The 15,465-nt window shown below is 40.3% G+C and overlaps 1 long non-coding RNA gene across 1 annotated transcript in view; it reads right to left on the bottom strand.

Moving 5' to 3' along the window:
- Positions 1–15,465, bottom strand: part of LOC308516100 — a 52,516-nt gene that overhangs the window by 8,424 nt on the left and 28,627 nt on the right. Inside the window, exon 2 of the long non-coding RNA XR_013995703.1 lies at positions 10,579–10,646. This is a non-coding gene — a long non-coding RNA (uncharacterized lncRNA). The remainder of the gene's footprint in view (positions 1–10,578; positions 10,647–15,465) is intronic.

The following is a 15,465-nucleotide window of genomic DNA, read 5'->3' as shown; positions in this document are numbered from 1 at the left end:
ATCTCAATACCAGATATCAAGTTGTATTACAAAGCCACTGTTCTCAAAACTGCCTGGTACTGGCACAAGAATAGGCATATAGATCAATGGAATAGAATAGAGAGCCCAGAAATCGGCCCGAACCAATATGCTCAATTAATATTTGACAAAGGAGGCAAGAACATACAATGGAGCCAAGATAGTCTCTTCAATAAATGGTGTTAGGAAAATTAGACAGATATATGCAAGAAAATGAAACTAGACCACCAACTTACACCATACACAAAAATAAACTCAAAATGGATAAAGGACTTAAATGTACGACAGGAAACCATAAAAATTCTAGAAGAATCCAAAGGCAACAAAATCTCAGACATATGCCGAAGCAATTTCTTCACTGATACAGCTCCTAGGGCACTTGAAACTAAAGAGAAAATGAACAAATGGGACTACATCAAAATAAAAAGCTTCTGCACAGCAAAAGAAACCATCAACAAAACAACGAGAAAACCCACTGTGTGGGAAAACATATTTGCCAATGTCATATCTGATAAGGGCCTAATCTCCAAAATTTATAGGGAACTCATACAACTTAACAAAAGAAAGATAAACAATCCAATCAAAAAATGGGCAAAGGACCTAAATAGACACCTTTCAAAAGAGGACATTCAGAAAGCCAAGAGACATATGAAAACATGCTCAAAGTCACTAATCATCCGAGAGATGCAAATCAAAACAACAATGAGGTACCATCTCACACCTGTCAGACTGGCTATCATCAACAAATCAACAAATGACAAGTGCTGGAGAGGATGTGGAGAAAAAGGAACACTTGTGCACTGCTGGTGGGAATGCAGACTGGTGCAGCCACTATGGAAGACAGTATGGAGTTTCCTTAAAAAACTGAAAATGGAACTCCCATTTGACCCTGTGATCCCACTTCTAGGAATATATCCCAAGAAACCAGAAACACCAATCAGAAAAGATATATGCACCCCTATGTTCATAGGAGCACAATTCACCATAGCTAAGATCTGGAAACAGCCTAAGTGTCCATCAGTAGATGAATGGATTAGAAAACTGTGGTACATCTACACGATGGAATACTATGCTGCTCTAAAAAGGAAGGAACTCTTACCATTTGCAACGTCATGGATGGAACTGGAGAGCATTATGCTAAGTGAAATAAGCCAGTCAATGCAGGAAACATACCACATGATCTCACTCATTCATGGATAATAGAGAACATTATAAACTTTTGAACAATAATAGATACAGAGGCAGAGCTGCCTCAAACAGATTGTCAAACTGCAGCGGGAAGGCCGGGGAGGGTTGGGGGGCAGGAGGTAGGGGGGTAAGAGATCAACTAAAGGACTTGTATGCATGCATATAAGCATAACCAATGGACATAAGACACTGGGGGATAGGGGAGGCTGGGGGACTGTCTAGGGCGGGGGGATAAAATGGACACATATGTAATACCCTTTGTAATACTTTAAGCAATAAAAAAAAAAAAAGGTCCTCCAGGTGCTTCTGATGCAGACCAGTGTTTTAAGAACAACTGGTTTAGAGGACTGTGTTGAGAAGGATTCTAATCAGACCTCAGAAGGGGGGGGGGGAATGTAGTAATCCATTAGTGATATCTACCATGAGCATAGGAGGAGGGGTGACAGTGAGAAGTCCATGTATTTGTGATATCACTTCTAGACAAAATTGATAAATATAATGCAAATGAGTATTTTAAAGAAGCATCCCAGGTAGTGTCCAGATCACCCGGCCCCATAATCTGGTTTTGTCTGACTCTAGTGTCAATACTGGGTGTGAGGAGAGCAGGAAGAAGGCAGAGGGAGCAGTGTGGATGACCTACGTGAGGGCTTGTGGTGGTCACAGCCAGAAAATGCATAGCATGAATAAAGAAAACAAATCAATTTAAGAAACACTAAAAAGTGAACTTGATAGAACTTGGGGATTGGATTTGGAGAATGAGAGAACCATTAAGGACAGTGCCTGGATTTCTTATTTGAGCAATTAAGTAGACAGTGATGCTAGCTGCCAATGTAGGAGACAAAAGAGGGGCAGATGTAGTGGAAAGCGTTCAGCCTGGACACACGTAATGTCAGGTACCTGGGATCCATCCAAACGGAGATGTTCCAGAAACAGTTTAGTGAACAGGCTCTAGCTCGGACCCTATCCAGGTGAGAAATATAACATTTAGATATTATTCATGTAAAGAAGGAAGTCCTGGAATGAGCTGAAAATCACACAGAGAAAGTGGAGAGCAAGTGGAAAAAAGGACTCAGGACAGAACGTTGAGATAAAACAGTTTTAAGGAGCAATCCCAGGAATAAAAATTACAAAAGATATTAAGAAAGAGATAAAAAATATTAACCAGTTCTAAGAAGCAATTCTGAACCTTTGTCTCATTGTGTCCAAAATTTGTATTTATACTTAATTATTGTATACATTTATCTTTGCCATGAAATATTTCAGATAGTCAAAGAGGTATAGACTAGAATAATGCAACAAACACCCAGGGGCCCCCTTACTGCTTGAGCACAGTTGAAAGCTCTCTGTGCATCCCTCCTCACGCACTCTCCCCACCTCTCCCTCAGGGCTAACCCATTCTACAATTCCGATGGTCTCCACCCTCTTATGACACTTCATGGTGTCATCATGCAAAATGAAATATCTTCTTCCATTACTCAAATTCCAAAGAAATGAGCATCTACAAATTGCCTTTCAAAGGTCTGTTTCTCTTATCAAACACCACTCACACTTCGATTGCTAAATGTAGCCAGTTGTCGGTTCATTGTCTCCCAGCGCCTCATGCAGTTCTCTTTGCCCAGCTTTGTGGTGCTGGAGCTGGATGCTGTAATATTTTAAATTTGCCAGCTCGTGCAATATTATCCTTGCCAATAGAGGGCACTGCAGCAGGCAGGGGCCCCTCTTCCTGGTTCTGGTGTGCTTTTCCTTCTTGCTCCTGCCCTGTGTCCATTGACTTACAGGCCATCTTTCACTGGCACCCCAGTTGGCAGTTTCCCAGGAGTCTCACTGGTGTCCTCTCTGACCCCAGCAGAGTTTTCAGCCCCAGTGTGCAACACCCAAATCGTCCCACCATTCAGTGGGCTCTAGTCAATCCTCCCCAACAAGGTCTGGCCCTCCACCTTGGGGCAGGATTGCTTCCTTAGGTGCTCTGCCCCGGCCCAAGAAGTAGTGACTACTCCATATGTCTGCCTTCCCTTTGGAGTTCTCTTTATCCATTAGCAATTAACTCTCTGTTACCATTAATAATTCTTTATATTAAACTTGCCTTGTTCAAACAATTGTATAGATTCTGTCTCCTCACTGCAACCTGGCTAATGCAATAAGCAGAAGAAAGAGCACTTGTTTGTGGCCACAGGTTCTGACTTTGTACTTTCCTTAGTGGTGACATATTGGAAAGTCATTTCTGAATTTAAATTCCTCGTCTATGAACAGGGGATGGGACACCTCCTCTATTTCCTACCAGGATGGTTTCAAGAATCACATTGGATAATGGATATGACTTAGTAAGGGGTAAGATACGGGATACATATTCAGTACAAGTCCAAGTAAGAAAAACTGAAGGGTTAGGGAAGAATAAAAGGAGGTGAAGTACAAAAGTATTGGGGAGCAAGACTCTTGGGGGGTGGCATTTATGGCTTCATGTCACCTGAAGCCTCCTCTCTCTCTTTTTTCTGCTCTGTGGAGTAAAAAAAAAGAAAGACTCTGAGAACAGGGAGCTTGACAAAAACAAGGTTCTTTCCTTTAATGATCTTATAAATCTAGAAAGAAATGGCTTTATATGAGATGTCCTGTGCTGAGTAGGAGTCTTGGTGCCAAGGAAACCTAGATGCTGAGAATAAACCAACTACAGGGGCTTTTGATTAATCCAAAATTCAGGGTTAACTGATACAATTGCAATAAGGATCAGAGAGAAAGATACTAAATTATACCTTAGGGTTTTTAAATGTTTTGTCTTGGCTTTAAGACAATTATCTAGAGAACCAAGATGGTGGCATAGGTAAACACCTATACTTGCTGCCTCTCACAACCACATCAAAATTACAACTAAAAGGCAGAACAATGACCACCCAGAACCACGGGACAGCTGGCTGAGTGGAAGTTCCACAACTAGAGAGGTGAAGAGAGTGCATTGAGATTGGTAAGAGGTGCAGAGGTGTAGAAAGTGCTGGCACCTGGATGTGCTGCTCTTTTAATCGGGAGGGAGATACAAACTCCTGCTTGCTCTGAACTTCAGTTCCAGTGAGACTCTGGGGGACCCAGACACATACAGGGAAAAACTGGACTGTCTGGCATTGGGACAGGAATGTGAGGGTGGCTTTCTCTCATAGGTACTCATAGTGATCATTGTTTCTGCACAAGGGGCACAGGACACGGGACACGAAGACCCAGGAACCTCTCAGGTGCAGGGCTGACTGGCAGCCATTGCTGTTTGCCCCGCCCTGGTGATTCCCAGAGAATCTGCCCCACCCAATTTACAACCCCACCCAAGCTGTGCACAGTGGCTTTTGCATATGAATGGCCTGTCTTTCTCTGCCTAAAACCTGTAAACCTGCAGCTGGGTCAGAGAGTCCCAGAGCTTCCAAAAGAAGGCGCAAGGCCTGGCAGCAGCCGCCTGCCTTGCTTCATAGCTGGGCCTAATCTGGGCACTTCCAAACCCCATACTAAGAGGAGAAATCTGCAGATGTCTCTGTAGCTCCTGCTGGGTGACTTCAGGCAGTGGCTGACCTTGCACATCCTTGGAGATCCAAGAGCCAGTGTATCCAGTGGTCATAGTGTGACCATACCAGATTACAACTCTTCACATCCATAAGAGACATACTCAAGGGGCAGATTCAGTGAGCACCAAAGCCCCACTGAAGCAAGTCCTGCCACATAAGGGTGTCTCCTGCACAACAGATCTTCCAGTTTAGACACAGCTGGTCCTCACAGCCAATTGGCCTGGAGGTCAATTCCTCCCAGTGATTCCAACAGCAATCAAGGGTTAACTACAACAAGACTGTGCACACAGCCCACAAAGCAATACACCAAGAGCGTCCACCTCAGGTGACTGGGGAGGCTGAGGCCCTGGGCCCTATAGGACACCTACCACACAAGGCCACTCTATCAACTCAAGGAGACTTAGCAGCTACCCAGTACATAGAAACAAACACAGGGAAGCAGCCAAAATGCGGAGACAAAGAAACAAGTCACAAATGAAATAAATGGATGAAAGCAAAATACTGGCTATAGAGTTCAAAACCACGGTTATAAGGTCTTTCAAGAATTTTCTAGAAACCTCTGAGAAATTTAGTGAGACCCTCAAGGATATGAAAAAGGACCAAGCAGAAATTGAGCATATACTGACTGAAATGAAGAATAATATACAAAGATCCAACAGCAGACTTGAGGATCCCAAGAATCAAGTCAAAGATTTAAAATATGGAGAAGCAAAAGACACCCAACCCAAAAAGAAAAAAGAATCCAAAAATATCAAGATAGTGTAAAGAGCCTCTGAGACAACTTCAAGCATACCAACATCCGAATTATGGGGGTGCCAGAAGAAGAGAGAGAGCAAGATATTGAAAACCTATTTGAAGAAATGATGACAGAAAGCTTCCCCTACCTAGTGAAAGAAATAGACTTACAAGTCCAGGAAGCACAGAGAATCCCAAACAAGAGGAATCCAAAGAGGACCACACCAAGACACATCATAATTAAAATGCCAAGGGCTAAAGACAAAGAGAGAATCTTACAAGCAGCAAAAGAAAAAACAGTTACCTACAAGGGAGTACCCATACAACTGTCAGCTGATTTCTCAACAGAAACTATGCAGGCCAGAAGGGAGTGGCAAGAAATATTCAAAGTGATGAATAGCAAGAACTTACAACCAAGATTACTATACCAAGCAAAGCTATCGTTTAGAATTGAAGGTCAGATAAAGAGCTTCACAGACAAGAAAAAGCTAAAGGAGTTCATCACCACCAAACCAGTATTATATGAAATGCTGAAGGGTATTCTCTAAGAAAAGGAAGAAGAAGAAAAAGGTAAAGATAAAAAATTATGAACAACAAAGTGCCAACAAATACATATCTATCAACAAGTGAATCTAAAAATCAAGTGAATAAAAAAATCTGATGAACAGAATAAACTGGTGAATGTAATAGAATCAGGGACATAGAAAGGGAGCAGAATGACAATTCTCAGGGGGAAGGGGTTGTGGGGGGTGCGGGAAGAGATTGGAGAAAAATCTTACACCTATGGACAAGGACAGTGTGGTGGGGGAGTAAGAGCATGTGGTGTGGTGGGAACTGGGTGGAGGGGAGCTATGGTGGGGGGGGAAGAGGAACAACTGTAATAATCTGAACAATAAATAAAGATTTATTAAAATAAATAAATAAATAAATCTAAAGTAATAAAATATGACTTTTCCTGATCTATAAAGAAGTTGAAAGATCATCACTGACAAGTGATTTTAAACATACATGAATGAGAATACTAAACTATATTTCAACAACATTAGCATATTTTCCTTGCCTATATAAATTGTCATTGAAGTTCTATTTATCTGATGTTATTGCATAATCAGCTGCTTGAACTTGGCAATGAAATGAGCCTGTAGGACTAGAAATTTACATTTAACTCTGTGGAGACCCATCCCTATATTGATACTTGCTCTAGGTTGGCATTTACGTACAAACTGGCTAATTATTTATATTTTTGTTTGTTTACTCTACAGCAGATTGATGAAACCAGTATAATTCTAAGAAGGAATGCAATTCTAATGAAGAAAAAAAAAAAGATTCACAAATACTGTCAAATAAACTGTACAATCCCAACGCTACCAGGATGACCAAGCACATTTTTATGTGTAAGAAGTGTACTACAGTTTGTTTTTACAAAGGAATTCTTCATGGATATAAGAGAGGAAGAATCACAGAGGGACAAGTTGTTTTTACCACCATTCTATCACCACATGTTCTGATGTTCCTTCTGCAAAGTGAACGCAGAGAGGAACCCAATTAACTTTCTTGAGTAATCAAATGTTTCAAACAAGTAAATACACAAAAACCTTGTAACAACCTTCATTTGTAGGCAAGGTAACCACAAACAATCAATCAATAAAATGACCAAGCACTTGTAAGAAGATTGTATTTGTCACAGGGCTGTGTTGCTTACTGACAGTACATCTGACTGGCTTCCTGTCCCCAGATTTCCCCAACCCAGGTGGCTGCTCCTTTGCAAATTCACCTAGATCTTCTTAGGTTTCTGGATGATCCTGAAAGTTCTCCTGTTCCCCAAGTTCTACACTTATCCCAAATCAATCCATTCTGCCACCATTTCAAGCCTTAGAATGGATAGGCATTATGTGCAACATGGTGTAATGCGTTAGCGTTTGCCTGAGCATTGGAGCCAAATTTGCCTGCAAATTCTGGTTTGGGCACTTCCTTGCTCTATGACTTTCAATAAGTCACTTAACCTTTCAGAGCTTCAATTTTTCCTTATCTACAACAGGGAAATTACAAGGAATATCCAAGGATTAGTAATATTATCTGTAAATGCACCTAACAGAATGCTCAATATTAGGTACTCAATAAGTGGTAGCTATTGCTAGGGCATTTAAAATTCTTAAGACTACTGTTTCATTTGTCCACCACATGTTATCTTTAATCAAGACTCCTTTTGGAATCAGGCTATACACAGGTAATGGGATCTTGATAGGAAGAATCAGTGAGGCATTGTGTCTCAGAGTACTTATTGGCTATTCAGGAATAAAGAGTCATTATGCTGTCAAAAGTGTGTCCAATAATTTTGTGTGTGTGTGTGGGGGGGGGGGAACGACCCTGAAATAGAAGAGGACAATACCTGCACGTTGAGTTAATTGTCAAATATGTATTCACCTTCTGTAGACAGAGAACGTTTATTGGATACTAATGTAAGTAACTTGGAAGCTATCTGTGAGATCACAGGCTTGTAGTTCTTTCCTCCTAAGGACTCTGTATCTCATGGCCTAACTCTGCTTCCTCATGTCATCACATCATCATAAAGTTGAAAGCTTCACAGAGATCTTTAAAAAACTAGAAGTTACAAAACATCCAAACGCTACTCATAACAAAAAGTTATTTATTAAAAAAATTATTTTTAAAAAATGTCTTCTGTTCAAAAAAAGAAGCAAGGGAACAAAAAGAATGCAAAGAATGCCGAAGGCACATTAAAACCCTGTAGTAAAACTTGATAGGATGAAGTAGAAAGTTCCTTTGAGAGTTAAAAAAAAAACTTCAAGAAACAGCAATAGTTATTGATGATCTTAATGTACTTAGAAAAAAGGAACAAACTTAAGGCTGTATTTTTTCAGTTTAATTGCAGAGCTACAAACTCCAGAATATTTTAAAACCATGGTATTTAACATCTGAATAAAATCATGCAGTTTTGTTAGATATTTGCCAACTAAATGATGGGTAAAAATCAACTTTAAATATATTTTGAGACTCAAAATGTATTTCTAATGATAGAACCAAAGAACATGAGTAATAGACTTTTTTTTATTGTTTAAAGTATTATATGTTCATTTTTTCTGATTACCGCCCCCCCCCCCCCCGGCCCCGCCACGACTTCCACCCCCAAGGGCAAGCCCCCAACTGCCCCAGTATCTGTGTCCATTGATTATGCTAATATGCATGCATACGAATCCTTTGGTTGATCTCTAATCCCCCTCCGCTCCCCTCCCCTGCCTTCTCCCCGAGGTTGGACAATCTGCTCAGTGCCACCTTGTCTCTGGATCTATTCTTGTTCATCAGTTTATGTTGATCATTATATCCCACATATGAGTGAGATCATGTGATATTTATCTTTTCCCGACTGGCTTATTTCGCTTAGCATAATGCTCTCCAGTTCCATCCATGCTGTTGCAAATGGTAAGAGTTCCTTCTTTCTTATACCAGCATAGTATTCCATTGTGTAGATGTACCACTGTTTTTAATCCATTCATCTGCTGATGGGCACTCAGGCTGTTTCCAAATCTTAGCTATTGTAAATTGTACTACTATGAATATAGGGGTGCATATATCCTTTCTAATCAGTGTTTCTGGTTTCTTGGGATATATTCCTAGAAGTGGGATTACTGGGTCAAATGGAAGTTCCATTTTTAACATTTTGAAGAAACTCCATACTGTTTTCCACAGTGGCTGCACCAGTCTGCATTCCCACCAGCAGTGGACGAGGGTTCTGATTGGCCACAGCATTCCTCAGAAAGAAGACCAAAGTTGGAGGGATCACAATACCAGATACCAAGCTATATTACAAAGCCATGGTTCTCAAAACTGCCCAGTACTGGCACAAGAACAGACATATAGACCAATGGAACAGAACAGAGAACCCAGACATAGATGCAAGCCATTATGGTCAATTAATATTTGACAAAGGAGGCAAGAGTATACAATGAAGTCAAGACCGTCTCTTCAATAAATGGTGCTGGGAAATTTGGTCAGAAAATGCAAAAAAAGAAGAAAAAAAGAAAAAATAAACTAGATCCCCAACTTACACCATACATAAAAACAAACTCAAAATGGTTAAAGGACTTAAGTGTAAGATGGGAAACCATAAAAATCTTAGAAGACTCCATAGGCAGCAAAATATCAGACATATGCCGAAGCAATTTCTTCACCTATACAGCTCCTAGGGCAGCCGTGGGCAAACTACGGCCCGCGGGCCGGATCCGGCCCGTTTGAAATGAATAAAACTAAAAAAAAAAAAAGACCGTACCCTTTTATGTAATGATGTTTACTTTGAATTTATATTAGTTCACACAAACACTCCATCCATGCTTTTGTTCCGGCCCTCCGGTCCAGTTTAAGAACCCATTGTGGCCCTCGAGTCAAAAAGTTTGCCCACCCCTGTCTAGGGTAATGGAAACTAAGGAGAAAATAAACAAATGGGACTACATCAAAACAAAAAGCTTCTGCACAGCAAAAGAAACCATCAACAAAACAACAAGAAAGCCCACTGCGTGGGAAAACATATTTGCCAATGCTATTTCAGATAAGGGTTTAATCTCCAAAATTTACAGGGAACTCATACAACTTAACAAAATAAAGATAAACAATCTAATAAAAAAATGGGCAAAGGACCTAAATAGACACTTTTTGAAAGAAGTCGTACAGAAGGCAGAGAGACATTTGAAAACATGCTCAAAGTCACTAATCATTGGAGGGATGCAAATCAAAACAACAATGAGGTATCATCTCACACCTGTCAGAATGGCTATCATCAACAAATCAACAAACCACAAGTGCTGGCAAGAATGTGGAGTAACAGACTTTTATTCAGAAACAGGAGTAATTGTCATTAGTCAATTCCAAATATAAAGAAAAAAAAGAGGCCAGCACTATGACCATATTTTACAGGACTAGAAAGCAAGTGGTATCACCTTGAAGGGACAGATGGGATCCAATGGATAATTCTAGTTGCAGAGCAGAACTGTGATGTCTGAGTGAGGCTACAATAGCAGTTATAAGGCACAGACTCTTCAAAGAGCAGGAAGCTCCAGAATGAAAGTAGAGTACTAGAAGAAATACATACCTATTTCCTGGGGAGGAGCCAGATGCCAGGTTCAGACAGGTTGAAGGTCGAATGTGGCACCAGAACACCTGTGATGTACAAGGAAGTAAATAGGATTGATGAGGAATTAAGGAACTGGATATGTTTAATGGAGAGAGGGATGAAGAAATAGAGCCAGAACAGCATGACATCACTCAGGATCACTGATTGGGAGCAGAGTAGGGGACACATGGTGAGACTTCAGAATCCAGCCAGCAATTGCTTCTAAACATGAGCTTGTGGGCTTGGCCTAATTTTCACAATGTCAGCCAGGACCTTCTGCCTGCTATTTTCAATTCTTAAAGTGGTCAAGCCTGGCCAGGTGGACAACAGTGTGAGTCTTGGCAAGCAGCATCTTTGTGATTTGATATTGCAAAAACAGAATGTATTCAGGTAGTAGGTCCCAGAACACAGTCTTGGATTCTGCCAAACAAATATGTCCTGAAATATGCTGGAAAGGCCTTTACACAGCAAGGTATTGGCACCTCTTGCTTCTCATCTAAGATGTCCCCAACTTCTTCAGCCAGTGTCAAAATTAAACATTCACCGCAAACCAAGACATAACCTGATTCATGATAAAGCAGAAAATTGTTTCAATTTGGGCAATCCTGTAATTTTTAGAAGGCTATGAAATGGGAATAATAGGGTATCAGATGCCCAGAGTCAATTGAGGATTTCTTCATTCATCTCAGTGATTGATTTATGTAATAATTTCAGGCAAGTAGCCTTGGATGAGAAATAAATCTGCAACTGCATTTATAATTCTGAATGGATATATTGGTATTATATCTTGCTCTCTGAGTTGGGGACACCTTAACCTCATTCCAAAGTCTGACAATTGTGTTGTCATATGAACTGGAAGTGTTTTTTCTGGCTTACCTAGATGAACCAGTAAGTATACCTAGCTAAAATACAGAAACATATCTGAAACATTGCAGGTTGAAGCTGCATGGAACACCAATCAGAAATCATACTGTTTTAATTCTGCCTCCTAAATATCTCCCAAATCAATCCACATTTTCTTTCTAGACCTATTAGTGCCATTATCCTAGTTTAGGGCCCATCACCTGGATTATTTAAATAGCTTCTTAATTGGCCTTCAGTCTTATTTTCCCTCGTTTCGTCCAATGTCTTTTCCATACTATGGGAGTTACGGTTTTTTAAAATATTTAACCTGATCATTTCACTTCCCTAGTTAAAACCTTAAATGGAGCCCTAGTTCTCTTGGGATAAAACCCATATTCCTTGAAATGGTCTACAAAGATTTTTATGACCACCTTATCATTCACTTCACCAATCTGAATTCCATATTCCAGCCCCACTGGACAACTTTCATCTCCCAACTACCATGTTTTCTCACCTCTCAGTTTTTCACTTTATGTTCTCTCTGCCTATAACATTCTTCATGACCTCGCTTCTACCGCTCTCCCCCTTCAACTTTCATGGCTTGTTGCTACTTGCCCTTCAGGTTTAGTCAGACACTATTTGTGCTCACCGGTGTCCACTTTTCCTTCTTCATTCTTGGCACATGGATTATATTTTCTAGCCTCCTTTGCAGTTAGGTGTGACCGTGTAACTAAATAAAATGTGGTAGAAGTGATGTGTTACTCTCAAGCCTGGTCCATAAAACTTCCCCACAAGTAAAGCTTGCTCTCTTTCTCCATCCACCACCTGACTGGGAAGGATTCAGAGGACTTTGAGAAGGACAGAGGTCTAAGATGAAGGTGCCTGAGGCTTTCATTTGACTGTGACATGAGCAAGAAGTAATTCATTAGTGTTTAAGCTGCTGAAAAATTGAGGTGTCTTTGGTTCAGCAGCTGGCATTACTTTCCTTAAGCAACACTAAATCATAACTTAGTTTTAAATTTTCCAGAGAAACCTTCTTTGATTGACAATATCTGTCTTCTCCACTCTGCTGTAAGCTCAGTAAGGACAGAGACCATTATTTTATTCACTACTGTGTCTCAGTTCTTACTACAGGGTATGTACACAATGCATAAACAAACCAAAAATATGTGTTGAATGTTAAAGTAATGGGCTTTATTTATTTTTTAAATTTATCTTCATTGTTGAAAATATTACAGATGTCCCTTCTTTATTCCCCCACTGACCCCACTCTACCCCACTCTCACACACTGCCCCCCCACCCCTAGCCTTCACCACACTATTGTCCTGTTGTCTGTGTTCATGGATCATGCATAGATACATATAAGTTCTTTGGTTAATCTCTCCCCCACACCTTCCGAGATTCATCAGTCTACCATGCTTCCATGTCACTGGATCTATTTAGTTCATCAGTTTATTTTGTTCACTAGACTCCACATATGAGTGAGATCATGTGACACTTATTTCTCTCTGACTGGCTTATTTTGCTTACTTTATATTGAAGCTTACAAGATTCAAATTTGAGTTTTTAAAAGTTAAACATATAAGATTAAATTTGGAAAAGTTCACTTAATTCCTTTTCATAACAGAGAGGAAACCATGAAAAACTGGAACGTTCTTACATCCATGCAAGCAAATAACTTTAAGAGACAAAAATCCTCATGTTGGGAGCAAGAATATTAATACGAGCATCTCACTCTGGCGCTGTAGCTGGTCTGCTTTTTGATTTTACTTAGAAGAGGCAACCATGATAAGGATATCTTTCCCTGGAGTGTCAAGAAGCTTTTGAAAAGCTGAAATAAGTTCTGATGTTTCTTATCAGTTTTTAGAGCCCCAGGCATTTCAAGCCTGTTCAAAGTGGCAGTTGACATGTTCAATAATGTTTGGAACACTTTGTTATAGGACCATAAAACAATAGTCATCTACTTATGAGAAAAATGTTGCTAAGAGAAAGAAACATGTCTTCTCTCTAACATTAATATAAAGCAATTTGTACTTCTTGGATAAACTGGATCTCTATATTTGGCCAAGTTATTTGAGTGTGTGTGTTAACTGATCATCATGCTTTCTCTTAACAGTGGTCTCTGGAAATGATATCATGAATGAATTTTTAGAGTGCTGGGGAAAGATAAAGAGAGAAGAGAGAGAAGAGAAAGAGAGATCTTATACTAAAATATTTTCTGTGTAAATAGAAAGCCTAATGTTTTCATATTTCATGGATCTTCCTCAACTAATAGAAATTATACAATTGATTTTTACTGAAATTAATTATGCCATGGACAAGAGTGGGTAGGAAGAAAGTGGTATTCATAATTTATTATGGTTTTATATTTCTTTTATTCCTAAGAAATTACTAGGTCTCTGTCTCACATTTGCTAAAGGAATTCAGACAACATTATTTCAAATTGTCTGTTTAAGGCAAACACCATTAGTTGTCTGCTCTAAATCCATTCTTATTTCTTCCTTGCTAATGGGAACCTGACCATATAATCCAGCAATTCCACCTATGGGTGTATATTTGAAGAAAACTAAATCACCATCTTGAAGACTATCTGCACTTTCATGTTCATTGTAGTATTATTCACAATAGCCAAGGTATGGAAACATCTTAGTGTGCATTGATGAATCAATAATTAAAGAAGCTGTGAGATATATAAAATTAACCTATCTAATAAAAGAGTGATATGCAAATTGACCATCACTCCAACACACAAGATGGCTGCCCCCATGTGAACACAAGATGGCCACCACAAGATGGCTGGCAGGGGAGGACAGTTGTGGGCAATCAGGCCAGCAGGGGAGGGCAGTTGGGGATGACCAGGCCTGCAGGGGAGGGCAATTAGGGGCAACCAGGCCTGCAGGAAAAGGCAGTTAGGGACAATTGGGCTGGCAGGGGAGCAGTTAGGCGTCAATCAGGCTGGCAGGGGAGTGGTTAGGGGGTGATCAGGCTGGCAGGCAGAAGCAGTTAGGGGCAATCAGGCAGGCAGGCAGGTGAGCGGTTGGGAGTCAGCAGTCCCGGATTATGAGAGGGATGTCCCAGATTGGAGGGGGTGCAGGCTGGGCTGAGGGACACACACACACACACACACACACACACACACACACACCATGCACGAATTTCGTGCACTGGGCCTCTAGTATACATATAATGAAGCTGTAAGAAAGAAAGAAATTCTGACATTATGACAGCATGGATGGACCTTGAGGGCATTATGCTAAGTGAAAAGAGTCAGACAGAGAAAGACAAATACTCTACATTCTTACATGTGGAATCTAAAAATATTGAGCTAACCTTAGCCAGTTTGGATGAGTGGATAGAGCATTGGCCTGTGGACTGAAGGGTCCCAGGTTTGATTCTGGTCAAAGGCACATGCCTGAGTTGCAGGCTTGATCCCCAGTAGGGGGTGTGCAGGAGGCAGCCGATCAATGATTCTCTCTCATCATTGATGTTTCTCTCTCTCCCCCTCTCCCTTCCTCTCTGAAATCAATAAGAATATATTTAAAAAATATTGAGCTCATAGAAATAGAATACAATGGTGCTTATCATGGACTGGAGGGGAGGGGGTGAGGGATAGGGGGGTGTTGGTCAAAGGATACAAGCTTCCAGATATAAGATTAATAAGTTCTGGGGATCTAATATACAACATGGTGACTATAATGAACAATACTGTATTACATACTTGAAAGTTGTTAAAAGAATAGACCTTAAATGTTACCACACATACACACAAATTGTAATAATGTGAGAGGACAAAGGTATTAACTAACCTTATTGTGGTAGTCATTTCATAATACATTTGTGTATCAAATAATCACTTTGTACACCTTTACCTTACATAATATATGTCAGTAATACCTCAAAAGGCTGGAAAATCACTAACATACACTCTCCCTCAGTGAAGAGGAACAGATATGTACCTCCTCCAGTTGCTAGGGTGGCCACCATCACATGAATAGCATCTTAATTAGGATTTGATGAGGAGC

Source organism: Myotis nattereri (assembly GCF_964212035.1).
Source record: "Myotis nattereri genome assembly, chromosome: 3".
Taxonomy (NCBI): domain Eukaryota; kingdom Metazoa; phylum Chordata; class Mammalia; order Chiroptera; family Vespertilionidae; genus Myotis; species Myotis nattereri.
The sequence above is the reverse complement of the archived record's forward strand: the minus strand, read 5'-3'. Positions and strand labels throughout refer to the sequence as shown.